Source organism: Canis aureus, chromosome 14 (assembly GCF_053574225.1).
Source record: "Canis aureus isolate CA01 chromosome 14, VMU_Caureus_v.1.0, whole genome shotgun sequence".
Taxonomy (NCBI): Eukaryota; Metazoa; Chordata; class Mammalia; order Carnivora; family Canidae; genus Canis; species Canis aureus.
In genome coordinates this window covers 29793329-29816045 of record NC_135624.1, presented here as the reverse complement: position 1 = coordinate 29816045, position 22717 = coordinate 29793329, and the positions used below count along the sequence as shown (strand labels likewise).

The 22717-nt window shown below is 41.1% G+C and overlaps 1 long non-coding RNA gene across 4 annotated transcripts in view; it reads left to right on the top strand.

Annotated features, from left to right (window-relative positions):
• The window catches only part of LOC144283322 (uncharacterized), a 220526-nt gene extending 200006 nt beyond the window's left edge, over positions 1-20520 (top strand). The window contains exons 1-3 of one of the 4 annotated variants that reach the window (XR_013351848.1): positions 17108-17700; positions 18305-18365; positions 19031-20520. This is a non-coding gene — a long non-coding RNA (uncharacterized LOC144283322). Of the gene's footprint in view, positions 1-17107; positions 17701-18304; positions 18366-19008 lie in introns of those variants that run through there. The other 3 variants (XR_013351847.1, XR_013351845.1, XR_013351846.1) reach the window with 3 other exon arrangements.
• The last annotated feature ends 2197 nt before the right edge of the window (positions 20521-22717 follow it).

The following is a 22717-nucleotide window of genomic DNA, read 5'->3' as shown; positions in this document are numbered from 1 at the left end:
CACATGAATGATAATGAACTCCATTGTAGAGCCAGCCTTGGGGCATTATCCGATGCTGCTATTTCTGCTGGCGAGAATTTGCACATTGCCCACATGACTTGGGGTCGTGTAGTCTCTTTCCCACTGGGTGACTCTGACAGCTTTGCGTTCTGCAGATTCTGAGCTCTGGCCTGGATATCTAGCCGCTCAAAGTGAGCATGGCCATGGGGTTCCCAAACCTTCTGACATGGGCAGGAGTTCCAGGGGGGCATTTAGATTACAATGGGCTTTTCTTATGGTTTTAAAATATACGGTGGCTTTTTGGCAAATGAAATTCACACACACACACACACACACACACACATGCACGCATACCCCCATTCCTCAGTGATCAGAATTTATAGTAAAACAGAATTTGTAAAAATAATTCTGTAGGAAAGTCGTGGTATTTAAGTACATACCATGCTACAGACCCCATGCTAGATGCTTCCTAAACACTGTCTTGTTATCTCCTTACCAGATCTTCCAACGATCTCCGTGGGGACTTTATTTTAAAGTCGATGAGGCATTTTGCAGTAGTCTCAGACATAAGCCCTAGGATTTGGGGTTAGGTTCACAGAGGTTAAATTTTTTACCTAATGGGGGTTCCCGGGTGGCTCAGCGGTTTAGCACCGGCCTTCGGCCCAGGGCATGATCCTGGAGTCCTGGGATCGAGTCCCACATCGGGTTCCTTGCATGGAGCCTGCTTCTCCCTCTGCCCCTCTCTCTCTATCTCTCATGAATAAATAAATACAAAATCTTAAAAAAAATTTTTTTTTTGGCCTAAGATGATCACAAATAGAAAGGGTGGGTCAGGAAACTGGCACCAATTGAATTAATCCGTTACATGCCAGGTTCAGTGCTAGGAATGTTGTAGACATTTCTTTACTGACTTCTCACAGTTACTTGATTGTTATCCTTGTAGATGAAAAAAAATCAGAGTTCCATGAGACATTGTCTCAAGTCACAGCCAGGAGGGAAACATGGGTTTGTTTGTTTGTTTGTTTGTTTTGTCTTTGCATATCACACTGCCAAGTGATTGATTCCCCTTTGAGGAGCTAGAGGCCATTCACAAGTAAACAGGGTTATCTCAATGGTGTGATCAGAGGGGAAGCTGGCCAGGGCTGACTTAGCACAAGCTCTCTTACCTCTGTCAAAAACTGTGTTCAATCATTTCTTTGCTCCCTTAGCAAACTTTAAAGACCTACTGCGCAAAGCATCACGGGGGTTGGGGAGGGGGCACTGGTGTTCAAAACAATGATTCTAAAGCTTGTGTAACAAAAGATGTTGGGTGGTGTATATTCAGTATACCGAGGCAGTAAGCAAAGTAGCGCAGTTTTGAGAGCATTTAAGAAATAAGAAATTATTGATTAATGGAAATACAATTGACAATATCCTCCATACTCTTCAAGCATTTCGGTAATTTGTATATAAATTGATGTCCTTGGAAAATGTTCTTTTCTTTTCGATGTCAGTTCAGTTTCCAAATATAAGGCATAGAACTTAAAAGGGAAAGTACCATCTATTAAATGTTAACTTGGAGTTAGGACCAAGATTTATATGTCAGCTCTAAGTTTTATAATAATCATGAATATAGTATTATTTTCCACATTTTCTAAGACAGGAACCTGAAACAGAGAGATTAAGCAACTTGAAATATCAAATCTTCAGCCAATAATAGATGGAGCCAGGACTGTAAATTCAGTTCTGTTTCAGAGTTCCTGTGCTTTACTCCTCCCGTGGCCTGCTGACTTGTGCACCCATGAAACTTACTCCTCGGCTCAAATTTTGTAACTCCTCACTGGGTTTTATTTTAAAACCGACGAGGCATTTTGCAGTAGTCTCAAACATAAACCCTAGCATTTGGTGGAATCTAGTTATTCACCTAGAGCCTACTGACCCTTATTTTATTTAAAACTTTATGTTGTGACTCCATTGAAGAATGCAACTGTATTCTTCGCGGTCTATGCTCATGCTTCCTCTGTAAGAGCCCAAAGTCCCTAACATATTGTAGATACTCAGGAAGTGTCTGTTGAATGTAATGTGATTTTTGCTTAATTGCCTTGTTTTGTTTTTGTTTTTGTTTGTTTGGTTTGGCTAAAAGAAGACTAGAAACAGACCCCAAGAAGGGAGGAACATTAAAGACCACAAGATGTGGCCATTAACTGGAAGGAAACAGATACAGAAAACTATGAAAAGTAGATATAAGATTTCAAAAGCATCAGGGATGGGGCAAATAACCCCAGGTATGTCAAGAATCTTAGTCAAATTCTACCTTAAATTTTTCACAAGGAAGCACTCACAGGAAAGGTGACAGCTGTTTGTCACCCTGGGACAATTAGAGAAGATTGCTCACTGCAGGGTTGACTGTCCTTGGGCTCTGGCCCGCTTAACCCTGTCCAGCCTCCCCAAGTACCAAGGCGATCAAACTCTTGGCACAGCTGTTCTCTGTGCCTTAGCACACTGGTTGGGAGGTGCCATCTTAGTGCCACAAAGCTCTACAATAAATAAAGGAGGATGTCTTTGCTTCTGGAACTTAGTGCCCAGTGCTCAGTCAGCCCTCAGCAATGTTTGTTGAATTGAATGGAATGCTGACTTTGCATTTTCCAGGAAAGATGATATTTAGCTTCCTTTGCTCTAGAAGATAGGACAATGTGTATAATGCATGTTAGACATGGTTTGAAATGAAAACTAAAAAACCAGTATGGTGAATTTATGAAGTTTCTGAACTGGTCAGTGGCAAAGCTGGGAACAGGTTCTTCTGGTGGTTCTTCTTCTCCCTCTTCTTCTCCCTCTTCCTCTCCCTCCTCTTCTCCCTCTTCCTCTCCCTCCTCTTCTCCCTCTTCTTTTCCCTCCTCTTCTCCGTTCTCTCCTTCCTTCCTCTTCTCCCTCCTTCTCTCCCTCCTTCTCTCCCTCCTCTTCTCCCTCCTCCTCTCCCTCTTCTTCTCCCTCCTCTTCTCTCTCTTCTTTTCCCTCCTCTTGTCTCTCTTCTTCTCCCTTCTCTTTTCTGTCGTCTCCTTCCTCCCCTTCTCCCTCCTCTTCTTCCTCTTCCTCCCCCTCCTCCTCCTCTGTTAAATGGTTACACTCTAGTCCTGCTTGGGAAGTTTGCATTGAGTGACCAAAGCTGCCAGATGTTTCCAGTCGATAGACCACTGTGAACAGTATGCAATGCAGACACCCGGGGTTTATTTCTGTGTGCTAAAAGGTGGAGCGAAGGGAGCTAATGTGTAGTGCATGATGCATGGTCTGGATGTTATTTTAGATTGGTGATGATACTGTGCTGTTTTGTGATTATTTGTGTTCTTTTTTAATCTAAAACTTTCAAATAGATATTTCCAGTGTCAAAATTAGAGGAGACCTGTGTGCTTGTCGTCTGTGTGGTTTCTTTGCTGGGGAGTAACTTGGAAACCATTGCAAGCTGATGAAAGCAGCCGTTATGATTTGACTAGCCTGGCATGAATTTTTCCCAAAGATATGCAACACCAATCATCCGAAGACTACTCACTTACCAGAAAAAAAAAAAAGAAAGAAAAAAAGAAAAAAAAAAAGAATTATCTTGAAGGGAAGGGAAGAGCTGAAGCAAGCCTGCAAGGTTTTTTTATGTTCTAAATTTTTTTCTGCAAGAGCTACCTTCTTGAAAGTGATACAGAAGGGTTGAGGTTCTATTTTTTTCTATTTTTTTTTAAACCATGCTCTTGGGAAGTTGCAAAAGCTGAACAGAAAGTATGAAATCTGGAAGTTTATAAAAAGGCACAAAACCTCCCCAAAGTGGCCAAAAAAAAAAAAATAAGACCAATACTGGAGAAACAGAGGACATATTGCTGACTTTTAATGGTCCTCAATCCCATTTATTGCATTCGTTATCTTTTTTTTCCTTATTGACTTAAGAATTAAGAATGCCTACCCGTTATTGTCCTGGGAACTTTCTCATAAATTCTGTTTCCACATTATGGGAATGATTCTTGTAATTTATGATTGATAGCAAAGTTCCAGAAGTACCACCTTCAGCAGAGCAAGTCATATGGATGTCTCATCTGATGTACAGGAGACTCTGGCCGATGTGACCGAGCCGGGTTAGCGACAGGTCCGCTCTGAAGCGTGTGAAAGCAGTCATGCTTCATCCAGGTCTGGTGTGCCGAGCACAGGTGCCTGATGTCGTCTTACTCTCATTTTTGGAGCGGCCGTCTTTGGAGCGTCTGAGTGGACACAGCACTGGTTTAGATCTGGAGTCACTTGTTGACTGCCAGCTAACTGGCTGTGTGACCTGGGATCTCACTTCAGCTCTCTGAGCCTCAGAATTTCTCAACTGTAAAATGGGGATGCAGAGCCTTCAGCTACCCCACTGGGTCGTTGTGAAAATTAAATGAGGAACTAGAAGCCAAGTATTTGGCACAGAGTCAATACTGTTAACTATCCTTCTCCTACCATCTTTTGGTAGACCTGATGGGCTATGTGAGGTTGATAGTGTTTTAACCAAGACAATAGTGTGTGTGAGATGTGTGCATTGAACTCAATCCATGACTCAAGAGGTTGAGGGGATGTAAGGGGACTGACATTTGTTCATTATCTGCCGGTATTCAGGCTCTGCGCCAGATCACTTCACATATGTCTGATCCAGTTTGTGCAATACGGCTCTGGAATGGGAGTTAGCACACACATACTCATCCCCTTTTAAGGGTTGGGGAACTGAGGCCCAGGGACTTTCTTGCCTTCTTAGAGTCACATGGCTAAGTAACTGGCAGGCTTGGGAAAGGAATTCAGCTTTCCCTGGAGTTTATATGCCGCTGATGAAATTCATAACCTCAGACACATATTTTAGGAAGTTCTCTATAGATGGACCATGTCTAATTGCTTTCATTTTCAACAATGGTTGGATCGTAGATTTTCTGATTTGCTGATTAACTGTGACCCTACTTGGAACTTTCTTCTGCCTGAAGACAGCATTTGTCCTCTAGCCTTTCTGATGTCAAAAGCAGAAAGCTGCTTCTGGAGGCCTTTGCCCTGAGTGCGATAGGCAGAGACAAAGGGATCTGGAACAAGGCTTTCAGCCTTAAGCGTTCAGATTTGACCAACTTCTTTTTCACATTTTCCAAGCCTTACCTCACTTTCTCACACCTCTGCTTTTGTGTGAGCTGTGTGCTTGACTTTATAAAGTCTTACTCACACATCTAGACCCTGCTTGACTATTCCTTACTATGTCAAGGCTTTCTTTCCTTGCAGGTGGACTGAAGTACTTGTGTATTTTTCATGTCTTAGCAGTTATTACAATGCAGGCATTCAAGTGGTTTCCCATCTAGCCCCTGTAAGCTGGGAGTTTCTTGGGGATTTGGATTATGTCTTACTCCTCTTTGTGTCTACTGTCTACTGCATGGCATGCCCGTAATTGGTGTACCCACACTAGTAATCAGTGAGTCAAAAAAGACAAGACTTGGCCTCTGAATTCCTAGGACATACCTAGAGCAGTGTTCGTCTCTCAAGAGGCTGACCATTTTATGCTTAACTTTCAGGTCTTTGCCTGGTCTCTGCATCCTTCCTTTTACTCTTCTGCAGTCAGAGCGGCCTCAGAGTAGCTCTAATTGATGGCTACTTTGGTTCCAACTATACCTTGACTGTTTATTTCTATTCTCTTTCCAGGACTCCTGGGGATTCTGATTTAATTGGTTTGGGCACTTGCCTCACAGAGTGAATTGTTTAAATATAACCAGCAGAACACAAGACACCCAGGCTGCAGCTCTGAGATCCCAATATTTGAGGAAGAGATATGCATGCGTGCAAAAGAGAGAAACCATTCATGAATGCGGGGGTGGAAGAGGGCACAGCAGTTGAAAAGGATATGAAAGTCACTTCCCTTTCTCATGTGAATGGAAACACCCGCAGAAGTTATTGGAGCCACTCGTTTCTATGATCATTCATTCATCTGTTTGCTCATTCATTCGTTCTGTATAGCCTTGGTTGTGGCAGGAGCCCCTCAGTGGCCTCTCATGCTGTCTTCTGGCCCCTGTGGAGTCTGTCTTCTGCTGCATTGACCCCACTCCCCGCATTATGCACAGGGTAAAGGGTAAGCTCCCTAGCATGGCGTCCATGATAGCTGATCTCATCTGCCCACTCGTCCCCTCATCTCTTGTAACTCCATACTTGCACCTTTCTAAACTCCAACCATGTTGGACTCTTAGGGATACCATCAAAAAGCCAGTTTGTTTTGTCTCCATGTTTTTTTGTGTGCTGTTTCCTGTCTTCTGGGTTTTTTTCCTGTTCTCCTACTTAGCTGTCAAATGTCAGCTGAATCCTACGTCTACCATTTTCCCTGATAATGGCCAAGCTGAAGGAGGTGAGTTCTTTTTCCCACCACAGTGTTGTGGGCACACACTTGTCAGAGCTCTGGTTACACTGTGCTGAGTGTGTTGGCATGCATCTTTTTCTGTCACTGGTCTATGTACTTCTTGTAGTAAAAGCCCATGTAATATGCCCCATAAGAACAGTTCCTGACATATAGTTGGTGCAAAATAAGTGCACATCGAGTGAGCACATTAACTGTGTGCTGTGTACTAAGGAGTTTGAATGTTATTGTGAATCCAAAGAGAGTCATTAGTAAGGTTTCAGCAGAGCTAGTGGCAGGGTTGGGGTTGTGCTTGAGGTAGAATGGAGAACGAATGGGGCTGGGAAGTACTGAAGGAAAAGAAACCAGCCAAACTTCCCACCCTCATCTCTAGCCCCTGACACCATTTTATATTCCACCCATCCTGGGGAGCATTCTCCTCATGCACTTCTGCATTCCTTCAAGACAGGAGCTGACCCCGACCTTCTAACATTACACTTTGGTAGTATGTCTAATATTTATTAAGCATTTTCTTATGTAGTGCGAACTTTGGACTCTAAAAAATTAATCATCACAGTTGTCCATTGAGACATTCACTTTTATTGATATTTTTTGACAGCTGAAGCAGCTGAAGTTTGGAGAAGTTAAGTCACATGCCCAAATTACCCAGCTCAGGACAGTAGATGAGATGTGAATGGAAGTCTGACTCTGAGTCACAGTTCTTTCCTATGGCAATATCTGTATCACGTTTTTCTTTCTTTGCCTGCAGCTCATATTATGGTAGCATGCCTGACACAATCTGTTAGGTTTAATTCAGTTTTATACTTCCATCCTGTGTATTGGTTGGTGTGGGGACAGTTGGGATCTTTAGGATTATTTGTAATGTTGTCCTCCTTTTTTCCTCTGGGCAATGCTGCTGAACTCCCTTCTTCCTCTGTTTTGTTTCTTTCTCTTATGACCCTCATATTCCTTCATGCTATCTGGGTTTCAGTTGTATTGGGTCTTTTTCCTCTCTTCCTTTGAAATTTTGATTGGAAGATTTCATCAGTCTTCCCTGTTGCCCATGAAGCTCTTGTCCCTGGTGTTGATGAGATGGTGACCTCCACTTCCAGGGACCCACTGTTCTGACATGGTGACACGTCAAAGTCCAATTGTCAATATCATTTTGATGGCAGGTCCACACTTCCCAAGTACTCCTTTCCCTGCAAGGTCCTGGCCTTTGACTAAAAGAAGAGAGAAAAGTATCATGTGGGTCTGGGAGTGGACTTGATTGGACTTGCATTACAGTAGGCTATAGACTGGCCTGGACTCAAATTGTGCCTCTGTCACTTCCCTAACTTTTGGGAAATGAGACCACCAGTGTATGTTTCCTGGATGGTGGGGGGAGAATTCAGTGTGAGAACAGGCGCAAAAGCTCTTTGCTCAGTCTTGAAAGATAGTCCTGTGAAACACTGATGACTTCCTTTCTCTTCATCATAAAGTCACCTTTGAGGGTCCTTACAACTGGTCACTTTGTGTGAGTCAGTCCAGTTGGGTAGACGCTGGTGGGCTTGATGGCAAATCAGGCAAAACTTAATTTTCTGCCACCTTAGTGTGTATCAGCCACGTGCTCAGTCGTGTTTGTCATGTCATATAACCTTACTGCAGGGATTAGTACAGATACTTCTTTCTATAAAGGGTTGGGTAGTATGTTAGGCTTTTCAGACTGTAGGATCTCTATCACTTCTACCTAACCCTGCCTTTGTTGTATAAAGGTGCCATACTCAACGTGTAAAGTTGAACATACTTGTGTATTGTTAAAGACTTTATTTGCAGAAAGAAGTAGTGAGTGGATTTGGTCCACTTGTCATAGTTTGCCAGTCCTTGTGTTACTATAATGTTCTTGGCCAACCTTCTTTTATATCATAGCTACCTATACCAGAAAGACAACACATTCATCCAATAGCTTCAGTTAGCCTTCATGTGGTTATCTCTGTTCTCTCTTGGTAGGCAAATATCAAACACTATAGCAGTTGATACCTGGGACTCTCTAACCCAACATGCTAATGCCTGTACATCATCCTTTGATTGGTTTAAGGCATACTTAATGCTTCCTGAGCAGGTCTCACCTCATATTTGGGTCAGAGTCCCCTTTTATGTTTCACCCCAATATGGAAAGCTTCCCCTTTCTCTTACTGACATTATCTTGATTTTCCTCCACTCTTTCAGAATGATTTCCCCTTAGGATTATTTTCCCTATCCGTATCCCTTGTAAGAATAATTCATTCTAAGGCAGGAGATCTGACATCCTGATTTTCAGTATTAAGACTAGATTAGGTTTGAGTTCTAGCTTCCCTACTCACTGTGTCACCCTATGCAAGTTATGCAGACTCTCTTAATTCCAGTTTTTTTTTTTAATTTATAAGAGAGGGACAGAAGTAGTACCTACTTCACATGGTGTTTGTAATTCATGAGAGAATGCATATGCCATCAGTACATTGTGGGGTCCATAGGAGGCACATACTCCATTTATTCATCAAAATATCTACTGATTATCTGCAATATGCCAGGAACTGCATGCCAACCTTTATAATAATATCTAAGGTTACATGTGTAAATAGCAGAGCTAAGACTGAAGTCAGATCAGTAGACCTCTTAAGCCCTGTGTTTTTTCCTTGGTAATGACCTTGAAAATAAGTATTTTTAGAAAATTCATGATTTCACCAGTATTTGAGTTTCTGGTACACTGTCTTCACCCAAACTCTTCTTTACATCAATGTCTTTTATAGACTCTATAGTACTTCTAAACATACACAAAGTTCAGGCTCAGTAAATATTCAATGAATGAGTGAATTTGGGGAGCAAGCCACTACTGAGTGGATTTAAAAAAAAAAGTCTACAAAGGACTTGAGGATTCTCTTTGCTCATCCCTACCTTCTATCTGATCATCACAATTTCTCCCATTCAATTTTGCCTTGAGATGGATCTTTTCAATCATTTCTTATAAGTACCCAAATCCTACCCAGTATTCTTACAGCATCTCAGACCATGATGTTCAAACCACACTTCACACGCCATGCATTTAAATATTCAGTGGCTCAGGTTGGTGCCAAGCCTAATTTTCCCAGTGTCCCTTGCTGTTCTCTCCCATTGCTTTTGACAGGAGCCAGGCTCACCACAACACACTTGGTCTGTCAGGGAGGCTGAAGAAGCTGCCCCAGTCCCAAATTTTTGGTGGCTGAGCGGTATTCCTTCGCCTTACATAGCCTTTAATTGAAAACAACACATAGATTCTAACTTGTTTAAAATGTCTCCAAGTCCTGGCATACATTGAATCGAACCCAAGGCCCCAAGACTTATCATCCCCAGAGAAACACAACATTAGAGGGGACAGAGCTTAGGGTAGGGAGACCTATAGGAATGCAGAGGTCTGTAAAATGGCTCCAACACATTCTATGAGGTTTGGCAAAAGCCAGAGCTCTTGTAGCCAGACACGTTCTGCATGAAGTTTAAACTGATTTGACATTGTGGCAGGAGAAGTCCCTGCTCTCAGGATTTATTAATTCATGATTCACTCATCAGGATTGTATTTTGTGTAAGGTGTCCAAGATATCTAATGATTCCTGTTAAAATACTGCTAATGCTTGGCTTTCCTATTTTCTCTCCTCTTCACATTCTCAGTCAAGATCAAACAGCATTTGAATCTGTCTTGATTTGTATTTGGGTCTGGAAGTCAAATCATGTGACAAAATATAAACTTGGCAAGATCTATCCCTCCCCCCCTCACTAGAATTGTGAGTGTAACCACCTATTTTTAGCTATTCAACTGAGTCCTTTAGTTACGCTCAGATATCATGTGCAGTGAAATTGTCCAAGGCATTATTTTCCTTTTAGAGATTATTCAAGTAGTGCAACAAAGACACCTATTATAAATCTTAGACCCCTACACTCCCAGGAACATATACTGTGTACTGAGGGCTTATCTCAGTGAAAACCCCAATATGCCACCAATGGCCCGAGTGGGAAAATTAGAGTAATTCATGACTTTTCCCTCTCAATAGCTAACAATTCCCAAGACATGCTGATTCCACCTTATTCATGTTGCTTGACTTCATCCACTTCTCCCAAACTCATAGCTGATGCCCGTGTCATTTACTGTTTAGAGTATTGCCATAGCCAGCTGACTAGCTTCCCTGCTTCTCATCGTGTCCTTTTCCATTCCATCTGCCAGCCAGCAGTCCTGTGGGTCTGTGTAAAGCATGCATTTTATCATGCCATTCAGTCACTTCAACATTCTTGGTGGTCTTTTCCCCTTCAGAATAATGCCTCAAAAATTAAGCATGATCTATAACATCCAGCACAACCTGGTCCATGTCTTGTACTCAGCATTGCTTTTCACTGTCACCTCTTCAGTCTTTGGGGTTTACCATACTGAACTCTGGACTATACTCAAGACAAGCTGTGTTCTCTTTCATTGCCTTGCCTTTCATTTGATTCTTCTGTCTTGAATGGTTTTATTGACTGGTCTTCCACTAGCCTTATTTCTCCTCAGGACCCTGATTATAGCCTCCACTTCTTCCAGTAAAGCTTTCTCCGTCTGTATTATGAGCTCCTCCTCTATGCTTCTGAAATACCTTGGCCTTACTCCTATCATGGCACTTACCATACAGTATTGTAATTACCTGTTTTCTTGTTTAAGCAGCTAAAGATTATAAATTTCCTGAAGGTTGGACCATATCACAGTCACCATTGTATTTCTAATGCCTGAGAAGAAGTTTGAGGGAAAGAATAATTTATTCTGTCTTTTTACTTCCCTTGCTATGTATACCAGATGGATTTCCTTTTTTGAACACATTAAGCTGGATTTCTTTCATGATTCTGCCTTTGTTCTAGATGTTTCCTAGAAATGTCTTTTCCCTCTTTTTTTTTTTTTTTCATGTGAGTTCATCCAGGGCCAAGCATGTCAATTTTTAATGTTTTATTTTACATTATTTATTTTAACCAGATCAGCTAAGCTGACCCTATGCATCAGGTATAGGATGGAAACAACATTGTTGATATGGAATGAAATGTCTTAGAAAAAGTACTGAGGGGGCAGCTCAGGTGGCTCAGCAGTTTAGCGCTGCCTTCAGCCCAGGGCGTGACCCTGGAGACCCGGGTTTGAGTCCCACATCAGGCTCCCTGCATGGAGCCTGCTTCCCCCTCTGCCTGTGTCTCTGCCTCTCTCTCTCTGTGTCTCTCTGAATAAATAAATAAATAAAATCTAAAAAAAAAAGTACTGAGACGGGAATCAGGAGCCCACAGCTGTATTGATGACATCTTATATCATGTAAGGCAAATGAGTCCCTTCTCTGGACCTCACCATCCTCATCTTAGCATGAGAAGGAATCAGATTAGATGACCTTGAAGAGATCCTTTCATTGACAATCCTATAAATTATGATGTTTGAGATAAGAAAAGGAAAGAACCTTTGGGGAAAGATCTGTCTATGCTAAATAGGCCAAATCAACAAGCCAAACGTCTAAATAAAATGAGTCAGTAAATCCTTGGTTGATCATGGCTCTGCCACTATGTGTGCTGTGATTGGCTTAATCTCAACATTGACTGCAGTGGTCTCTGAGTTCACCTGGACTCGGTGCAGGCATTATTTTCAGGCAAAATTAGACATGATTTCTAGTGCTACCTCTATCACTTACTTGCGATGTGACTTTGATCAGGTTCCTTCTTTCTAAGCTTTGGCTTCTTCCTCTAAAAATTGGGTATCAAGAGTATGTATTTATTATGGTTGATGATGAGAGCATTGGGATTTGAGATAGTGCCCATAAAGCACGAAGAGTTTGCACAGTAGCCACTTATGGTGGTGGTGGTGGTGGTGGTGGTGGTGGTGGTGACGATGATTTTGTAACTTGATATAAATAGATTGCCACATGGTTAAACTAAGAGAATTAGAAGAGGAGAATCTTAGGATAGTTACTTCCGTATGGTGAGTTTTAAAAAATCGTTGGTTGAAATGGCACACTGCACCCAGCAGGAACTCAATAAGTGTTTGCTCACTAAATAGAAAGGAGAATTTCCTTTTTGTGTGGATAATGAGAAAACAGTCCTGAGGTTTAACTCTGGCTATCTAAAGGATGTGGAAGTGATGCTTTCCTGTTAAAGATGCTTTGATTTCTTAGTGTAATAAGGGTCCATGGAGCCATTTTTAGTTAGTCCTTCAGGGCATATTTTAAAGCCAAGAATTCACCCTACAAAATAGCTCTTTCTCAGGCTTTGTTTTTCAAGCACAGATAAAACCAAGTCTCTTTAATTTTCAGCATTTATATCCTTTCCAACTAATGTTAAAATAATGATAGAATTATTGCAAAAGGCTATTTGTTATCTAAAGCTATATATTGACTCAGTAAAGTGACATGCATTTCTAAGCCTTGAAGAACTTCTTTTGAGTCCATCTTTTTTGGGGAAAGGCACAAAAGCTCATTTTTCTCTTTAAGGGTGGGGAAAATGCTGTGTTTGCATGTACGGGGGAAATAATACCTCTGATAGTCATAATGATCTTGTAGAACCTTATATATATCCTCATTCCTTCCTTTCTCCAACTCTGGAAAAGTTATATATTCATCTTTCTGAAGTACTTACTATGTGCTAGGCATGCATGGGGAGCTTTCCATTTAGTGTCTCTAATTCTACAAGATAAATATTCTTCATCTTATTTTTAATATGAAGAAGCAAGTGCTTTTGGAGAGTAGTGTGGATAGGTGATTTAATTTGGGGTCTGTCCATTCCGAAAATCCATCCCTTTTCACTCCACCAGATTGATCCTTATGTGAGAGTTGGGCATTAGTTATCAGCTCCACCTAGAGTGATGAGAAGAAGCATTGAGGAGGTACAGGGCACAAGGTGCATGATGAGGGAGGGGCTCTCGTGGGACCACCTTTCAGGTGTATGGCATTCTCATTCAGAACACGGATGCCTTCTGCTTATGGTTGGGGTAAATTGCCTCAAATCCTTCAGTGAAAGGAAACACAAAGTCGACAGACTGTTGGGCATGAGGAATTGGGGATTATTTAATGTTGGTTTGGTCATAACAGAGTGTCACCCCAGAACAGATTGATGGTCCATACAGAGGCCTTTTGTTTGGCATCACATTATGTGCTTAACGAACATGTTAGAGGATATGATCTGAAATGTGGCCCCAGTGGTGCATTTCAGGGCTTTAGGCTTGGTGGGTGGAGTTCAGGACGACATAACTTTCACTGAATACTCATTGTTGATCTCTTACTATATGCCAGGCAGTGTGTTGTGTCCTGGGTGTAACCCAGGCTTTTTAAACCTGATTGCTATTACAAGTAACTTCCTGTGGAAAAAAAAAAAAAAAAAAAAAGTTTAGGTTTTCACTCCAAAAGTGAAAACCTAAACATTTTATTGAGTTAGAAAAGGATCTAGGCATCAAATTATCAAATTGGGTGATTCTAGTGTGCACTCTGGGTTGAGAGACTAGTCCAGAGGTAAATAGAGTAAGAAGTAATGACAAGTAGGGAAGTATGTAGAGAGTAAGCAGAGTTCCCAGATATTAGTCAGCTGTGTGTCCTGCTTACGGTATTATATATATATATCCTCATGCCAGTTGTACTGTCACATAACAGATTTCTTTAAATCTCTCATTCAGAGGTACCTGGGTAGCTCAGTGGTTGAGTATCTGACTTTGGCTCAGGGCATGATCCCAGGATCCTGGGATCAAGTCCCATGTCAGGCTCCCTGTGGGGAACCTGCTTCTGCCTCTGTCTATGTCTCTATGTCTCTCATGAATAAATAAATAAAATCTTAAAAAAAACCTCTCATTAAAAAATAATGTATTTAAATGGGGAAATTTACATACTTACCATAATCTAAAAACCAGTATGACTTGCCATTAATGGGAGCTGAAACCTAACAATAAAATAAAGATGAAGCAAACAATATGTATAGGTCCTATGTGACATTTTGAGAAATATTGGTACAAGGGCAAGAAAGTGGGCTTTGCAGGATAGGACCTGGATTAAGGTTCTGGTTCCATTGACCTAGCCTCCCTCAACATAATTTTTCCTTATGTGTAAAAGAGTCCATAATACTTGGCATGCCGTGTTTTTATGCTTGTGAGTTAATTCTGTGAGAGGGTATCTAGCTCAGTATTGGGTGCATAGATAGATGCTCATGAAATTGTAGTCTCTCATACGCTGGCCTTTCTTTTTAACAACTTATGACTAGAGGTGCATATAATGTACTCGGGGGCCAACTTTCTAAAGGTTGGGGAGTGCTGTCAAGTCAAAGTGGGATCTGACCCAAGTCTTAAAAAGTGAGTAAAGGCGCTCCAGGGTGATTGGTTTGAAGGGTATGATGCAACCAGGAGATATCATGACTTCACTGAAAACCAAGTTGGGGATTGCCAACAGTTATTTCTCAATGTTTTATATTTATATTTAAAGGAACTAAGCGTGCTCTGGCAAGTGTCTGTTCCTTTGTGGCACAGTCTTTCGACATACCTCTCACCTGTTTCCATTCGTGGGACAGAGGGCTCCACTGAGGCAGCTCTTTCCAGTAATAGAGGGATTTCAGGTAAATTTGGCTTCAGCAAAGATGAGCCTGGTTATTCCTTTTTCCATTACTCTGACTATTCCTGCTTGTGTTGGACATCGTCCTCTCTGAGAATCCTCAGGCATCTGATGGCTCATATATAAACGCTCCTCCGCATCCAGCACTGCGTCTGACAGATTGCTTGAGAAATAAATGCTGAGTGACTTGCAGTGATAAACTTGGATAGAGAAATGTGTAACTCTAAAATTTTTGCCAGTCTCCAGGAACCATGTCTATTGCCTCATGCATTTCAAATTAAATACTTTAGGGTGGTGATTTTATCAGTAATATGAAAGTTGACTGACTGATTGGTTCACTTTGATTCTTTCCTTTATTTATTCAAAAATTTTAGCCAGCACCTACTGTTTGGTAGAAATTTCTGCTGACCTCAAGAAGCCGAGAGTCTTGTGGGAGATACAGACAAGTACAAACTGTAACAAAAGCCAAAACACAAAATGAGAAATAATGACAGCAAAAATGTTGAGCAGGGCCCTGAGAAAAGTGTGCATAGAATGCTGTGGGCATTTGGGGGGTGAGCAGAAAACTGATCTCAAATCCAGTTTCATTCTGCAGTCAGTGAATCCTTGGCATTTATTCAGAGAAGCCATCTTTTTCCTTTCTGTGCATTCATCCTACCATGACATGATTACCGGGATAATGACACGCAAGCTCCGTGAGGGCAGTTTTGGTGGCTGCTGTGTTCATCACTGAATCCTCGGTGCTTTGCTTGGCCTAGGACTTGGCTCACAGGAGGTGTAGAATGCATGTTTGTTTAATGGCTTTGTGGATGAACCCAAACTGGCTGCAAATGCAACAAAGAGCTATAATATGGGTCTGAAAAGGATATAATGTTGGTGAAATATTTAGTATCCTGGAGCACATTCTAGCTTCTGGAAAAGAGATTTCCTTTCCAGTTTAAATGTCCTGAATTGTATGGAGCCTCATTGCCACCTTTCATAAGTAAAGAGATTCCTGGATCATAAGCACAATTCCAAATGTAGAGACATTCCCGGCAACTGAAGGAACGCCCATGGAAGTCAGAGAGGCTTTCTCCAAATGGACCAGATTTATAGGGTGAGAAGAGATATGTGAATCTAGGCCAGAGGCCAGGGTTCCTCATTTATTCCATCATTGGAAGTGAGGGCTTCAACGAGATATAAAAACAACTGGCTTCTGCATACCTGCCCTTGCAGGACATTCAGTCTGGAAAACTTCATACACAGCCCTCTGTCTACACTGTCCTAGAGTATGGCTCCTTTCAGCATAGGTCAGTCTCTTGCTGTCCTAGAAGGAACACTGACAATGCAAGAGTGGCTCCATAGTCCCAGCGCTACTTACTTTCTAGCTGTGTGGTCCAGGTTTCCTTGGCTGTAAAATGAGGAGTGGGGCCTTCTGATGCTCCACACAGTTGTGCTGAGTGCTCAGAGTCTGGAACCCAAATCCTCTGCATGGAGCTCAGCCCTTCTACTAATTGGCTGTGTGACTTCTCAGCAAACAAATTCACTCTGTACCGTTAGAGGAGGGACTCCTCCTCCTGCCAGAAACCTGGTCTCACTTTGGCCGCTGAGATCCATCCAGAACGTGAACTTGCCACTAGTTTGCGGGCTGTCGCACCCTGTCCTGCAGTGTGTGGTTCATAGCAGAACCTCAGTACATGTTTGTCAGTGAAGGAGGCGAGCTTCATCTCTTCCAGGCGCTGAAGTCAGCTTTGGTGCCTGCCTGTCCACGGGTGTCCTCTAGATGGCAGGCTCAGCTCAGGTTTGGACAGGAGTCAGCGCCTCTGTCAGGGCGATGTCCTGGTGTGGAGTGGCTTATTGGAAATCCAGTGTCATCGGTGCACAAGGGATCCTCAGAATGGCTGCAAAGCTTCTGGAAGTGCCAGCCAGCCAGGGTGAACCTCTCTGTTCTTTGCCAGGGAGATGATGGGTGTGGGTTTGTGAGCTTTCTTCTCCCACCAGCAAATTTTTGGAACAAGGTGGGGAAAGAATTAAACTTTCTTTACAGGTGTTGCTGGGTGACCTCACATGTATTTTCTCATCTGGTTCTGACAACGACCTTATACAATAAGTAGCGTTACGATTTCCTTGCTAGAAATGATGGAGCAGAGAATTTGAGGCCTTAGTGCGTCTCACCAAAGGCAAGCAGCTCTTTTGGAAGTGCAGCCTTGCTAAATCATGTCACTCCCCTGTCTCGGTCACTTTCACCTGTGCTGTCTTAGAGAAAAGGTAGAAAATCAAGGGTGCGGGAAATAGAAACGCGGTAACTAATTTAATTGAGCATTTGGATGTACGATAAGACAGTAAGAGTCACCAGCTCCAGGAGGTAGCATCTGCTGTAGCCGGAGGTGAGCTAGGCCTGAGGTCTTGGCAAGGCAGGGTATTGTGCATCTGGAATTCTATCACAGCTTCCGGGGAACCTCATTTGAATATCTTTTTTTTTTTTTTTAAAGATTTTATTCATTTATGCATGAGAGATAGAGAGAGAGAGGCGCAGAGACACAGGCAGAGGGAGCAGCAGGCTCCATGCAGGGAGCCTGATGTGGGACTTGATCCCGGGTCTCCAGGATCCCACCTTGGGCCAAAGGCGGCACTAAACCGCTGAGCCACCGGGGCTGCCCAGGGGAGCCCCATTTGAAGGGTGCAGTCCGCTGCAGAAGTTCTAAATGCTTGCAGCTTGGGGAACTCCTGTCTGAAATAAGCTCTGTTTTCTTCAAAAACAGATTTTTAATTTTCTCTCCCTCTCACGGTTTGGAGTTGGCTGACACTTTTAGGAGAAAGGTGAGTGGGAAAATGTATTATTCATTTATTTAACAGGGATCGATTGAGCTCCTGTTAAGGGTTGGACCATGTTCTGTCAAGCATAGTCTGTGCAGAGTTGAAGCTTATGGAAGCCCTGTCTTACTGAAAGACGTTAAGACACATGCAAAAATAATTAGAATTTAAGGTAGAAATCGCCAAGGGCTTTGAAGGTGTGTCTGAGTTTGGGAGGAATCACATATTGTCATTTAGGGGACTCCGGGAAGGCTTGATGGAGGAGGTGATATTTGAACTGGACCTTGGAGGTGATAGAGGATAAAGGTATGATTACCAGGAGAAGAAGTAGTGGCATTTAAAAGCCAAGAAAGGTTAAAAACCAGTATTTTTGCTGGGGAACTGTGATGCCTGCAGCACCCTTGTGTAGAGAAACAGAAGAGCAGTCAGAGAAGACACTGGCCTTGTGTTGGAGAGGTGGTATATGGCACATCGATCTCCCATTATGATTATGTTTCTGTTTTCTGTGAAGTTTATACAGTTGATGTTGTGTCATTAGGTGCAGGTAAATTTAGAATGATTCTATCTGACAAATTGACTTTGCATCATAAGTATGTCTCTTTATCTCTAGTAACACTCCATAGCCTGGATGATACTGGATGAGATTGTATTAGCTACCCTGAGTTCTTTTGGTGAGTTTTTGCCTGGTTCGTCTTTTTAACCTCTTTGAGTTTTAATATTTCTGTGTCCTTATATTTAAGGTATATCACACATAAACAATGCACAGGTTTTTTTCCCTAGTCAGGCAGTGTGGATCTTTCAATTTGAGAATTTAGTCCATTAGCATTAAATATAGTTAGTGATATACTTGCGCTTTTAAATGATTTTCTTATTTATTTTCTATTTGATCCACTTGTTTCATGTTAAATCTTTCTTTTTTTGCAGTATTTAAGAATATGCAAGTATTTCTAGATCCCGTTTCCCCTCTTAATTTTGCTTCTCCTCTTTTATTAGGATTTTAGTTACACTTCAAGTAGTTATTCTAAAGATTACAAGATCAGTTATAGATTTATTAAATTTAACAAACTGATATATGTATTTAACATAAACTAATATTTTTACTATATTCCAATAATACTGATACTTTGAGCACTTTAATTTGCTCTCTATTGCCAATTTTGGATATTTTTATATTCATTGCAATTTTATATGTATTTTAAGTCCATACAATTTTAATTTTTTGTATAGTCTATATTCATTTAGTCTTACCAACATATTTGCTATTTTTTATTCTTCGTCTTCTTCTTCTTTTCTTTTCTTTTTTTTTTTTTTAAGATTTTATTTATTTATTTGACAGAGAGAGAGAGAGAGCACAAGCAAGGAGAAGCAGGCAGAGGGAGAAGCAGACTCCTGGCTAAGCAGGGAGACTGATGTGGGGCTCGATCCAAGGGTCATGACCTGAGCCTAAGGCAGACGCTTAACCAACTGAGCCACCCAGGTACCTCTTCTATTAGTCTTCATTTCTGCCTCCATTTCTGTGTTTGCATCTGGGATCTTTTTCATTCTGCCTGAAAATTTCTAAGTTTTCTCTGCATAAGGATACAAATTATTTCTTTTTGCTTGTCTGGAAATGTCTTTTTGGTACCTTTACTTTGAGGATTATTTTCTCTGAGTCTAGAGTTCTGCATTTCTGTCAATTGCTTGTTTTCCAGTCCTTTACAGGCTTTCTTCCCTTGTCTTCCAGCTCCTGTTGTTTGTGTTGCGAAGTCATCTTTACCTATTACTGTTTCTCATTTGAAGTTAATGAATTTTTTTTTTCTGTTTTAATTTTTTCTTGTTGCTCATTTTGTTTGCAGTTGTTTGTCTATGATATTCTTAGGTAGGATTTTTCCTTTGTATTTATTCCTCCTTGAGTTTGCTTAATCCTTGTTTGTTTGTTTTGGAAAATTGTCACCCATTTTTTTTTCTATTTAAATAATTTTTCTGTCTTTTCATTTTCTGGGACTTTAGTTACATAATATATTAGAACGTTATGCCTTATTCATGTGGTATACATAAATACATGAAATATATGTAGGTATATGGCCTATTTATTGATTGATCTATCTTATCTTACCCTCTTTCTATATTTTCCTTATTTTTTAATTTCCTTGCTTCAGCCTGTATATTTTCTGTTGATGTATCTTCCATTTGACTGATCTTTCCTTCTGCTGTGCCTAATTTGCTCCTGAGCCCACCTGTTGAGTTCTTAAGTTCAGTTACTGAATTTTTCAGTTTTAATATTTCTATTTGAATTGTTATTGGTGAAATTTTCTATTTTGTTATCCATTTTATATTACATATTAATTATAGTTAAAACCAAGATTTGGTTCATGTGGCAAGCAGAACTGTGAGATGGGCCCCAAATTCCACCCCTCTCTGACCCATGTACATTGCATGTATAATCCTCTCCCTCTTGAATGTATAAATTTGGTGGGATATCACTCCCTGATTAGGAATAATCAAGTTACACTGTATAATAAATGTGATGAGATAATCATTTCTGTGATAAGACTTCTTCATAGCAGACTAAAGAGAGACTCTCCTGCTGGCTTTAAAGAAGTAAGCTGCCAGTTTGTGAGATGATCACATGGCAAGGACCTGAACGGGGCTCTAGAGCTGAGCAGCCAAGAAAATGGAGCCTTCAATTCTTCCAAAAATCTGAGCTTGGAAGAGGATCCTAAACACCAGATAAGGATGCAGCCTCACTGTCTTCAACCTTGTGAGACTCTCAGCAGAGAACCCAGTAATGCTATGCATGGATCAGACCTTTAGAAACTGTGAGATAATAAATGAATGTTGTTTGAACTCTCTGGGTGTGTGATGGTTTGTTATGCACTATTAGAAAATGGTCATTGATGGATCTATTTCTTTATCTTTTTATATTTGTCTTGTTTTTGTTGTGTTTGTTATTTTTTATGTTGAAGGCCTGGCATCGTATGTGAAATTTGTAGAGGCTCTGGCAGATGCTCTCTTTCTCTGGGAATGGTCTATCCTGTTCTCTAATTGGTATCTAGGATAGTGGTAAATCCTGGATTTATGATAATTCATTCATGAGTGGGTCTCATTCACTCTTGGCTGCAACATTCATACAGCTATATTTGGAATTGTATTTGCCCCCACTCCGAGGTGTAACCCTCTAGTGATCATAAGCTGCCAGGTGGGGTATTCACCAGGGCTTTTCTTGGAAGTAGATACTGAACTTTAGTTTTGGGACCCTCAATATTTTGCTGTTAGGGACTGAATATTTGTGCTTCCCTAAAATACACATGTTGAAACCTAATCCCCAAATGTGATGTATTTGGAAATGGGGGCTTTGGGAAGTAATTAGGTCATAAGAGTGGGGCCCTAATGAATGGGATTAGTGCCCATATAAGAAGAGACAACAGGGAAATGATCTCATTTTTCATGGTGTAAGGGTACAGCAAAAAGGCATCTGCCTACAAATCAGGAAGAGGGCCCTCACCACAAACCAAACTGGCTGGCACCTTAGATTTCTAGTCTTCAGAATCATGAAGAATCAATTTCTGTTGTTTAAGCTCCTGCCCCCTCCCCCAGCCTCAGTCTATGGCATTTTAAAAATAGCCCAAACTAAGACATTTGGTATTGGCAAAAACTCTGCTTTGCAAAGGCTTATTTATTTGTATTCTTAGTAGCTTCTTGCCTGCTTAAGCAATTTATGTTTTTCTGCCATGTTCTTCATTTCTTTTTGATTCCTCCCTAGTGGATTATACCATCCATATTTCTATTAATAGTCTGTTCAAGGCAATGTAGACTTTTTTTTTTATCTGTGATGCTCCCTAAATTATTCCAGTTTCTGCCCATTGCCCATTTCCAAAGCCACATTCATATTTTTAAGTATTTGTTACAGTGCACTTCCAGGTACCAAAAATTGAACTAGTTGGAGTTTTAGCCAGAGCTAGTAGAAAATAAATATTAAGAGATGTAATGCAATGAATTGACTTACATGATTGTAGAGGCTGGTTAGGCTATTCCAAAATCCATAGGGCAGGCCACCTGGGAAGGGCAGACTGGAACTTATGGATAGGGACTGAAGCTTCTGTCCATAAGTAGAATTCTTCCTTCTCACAAGGAAGTGTTAGCATTGCTTTTCTTTCAGCTGATTGAATCAGGCCCACCCAGATTATCTAGGAAAATTTACCTTAAAGTCAGCTGCTTATGGACTTTAGTCTTGTCTAGAAAATACTTCTCCAGCAACACCTAGATTAGTGTTTTCCTAAATAACTGAAGGCTGTAGGCTACCATCATAATTGGACATGAACTTGGGCTGCCTTTGCAAATATTTGTCTTATTTTCTCTGCTTGATCAAATGTCTTCAACTCTTTAAGTGTTATCTCTTCTTTTTCTACTACCTCCACTCTCCTTCATATAAAAGTAACTTCTTTCTTTTTTTGGTGTGCCTGTGGCATTCTGTGCTATTCTCTTGTAGTGTTTACTATGTTTTCTTATAGTAAGGGTCTACATTTATTTACCCATTCACTGAGCTCTGAAAGGCAGAGACCAGGACATGGTATTCAATGTCTGATACTGAGCAAATGCTCCATAAATATTATTTAAATGTTTATTGATCTGTACCAAAGTAGAAGGTATGTGTCTGTTTATTTTAAAACCTTAATCGAAGGAAGCTGACTCTCCTGTGAAGGCCCATTTGAGTGGGCCACTTAATTATGCAAATATATAGTGGGAGAAACATAACCACTGTGTTGAGATAATGTATAGCAGAAGCATATAACTTTTTTTATAATAAATTTATTTTTTATTAGTGTTCAATTTGCCAACATACAGAATAACACCCAGTGCTCATCCCGTCAAGTGCCCCACTCAGTGCCCATCACCCTTTCACCCCCATCCCCTGCCCTCCTTCCCTTCCACCACCCCTAGTTCGTTTCTCAGAGTTAGGAGTCTTTATGTTCTGTATCCCTTTCTGATATTTCCCACACACTTCTTCTCCCTTCCCTTATATTCCCTTTCACTATTAATTATA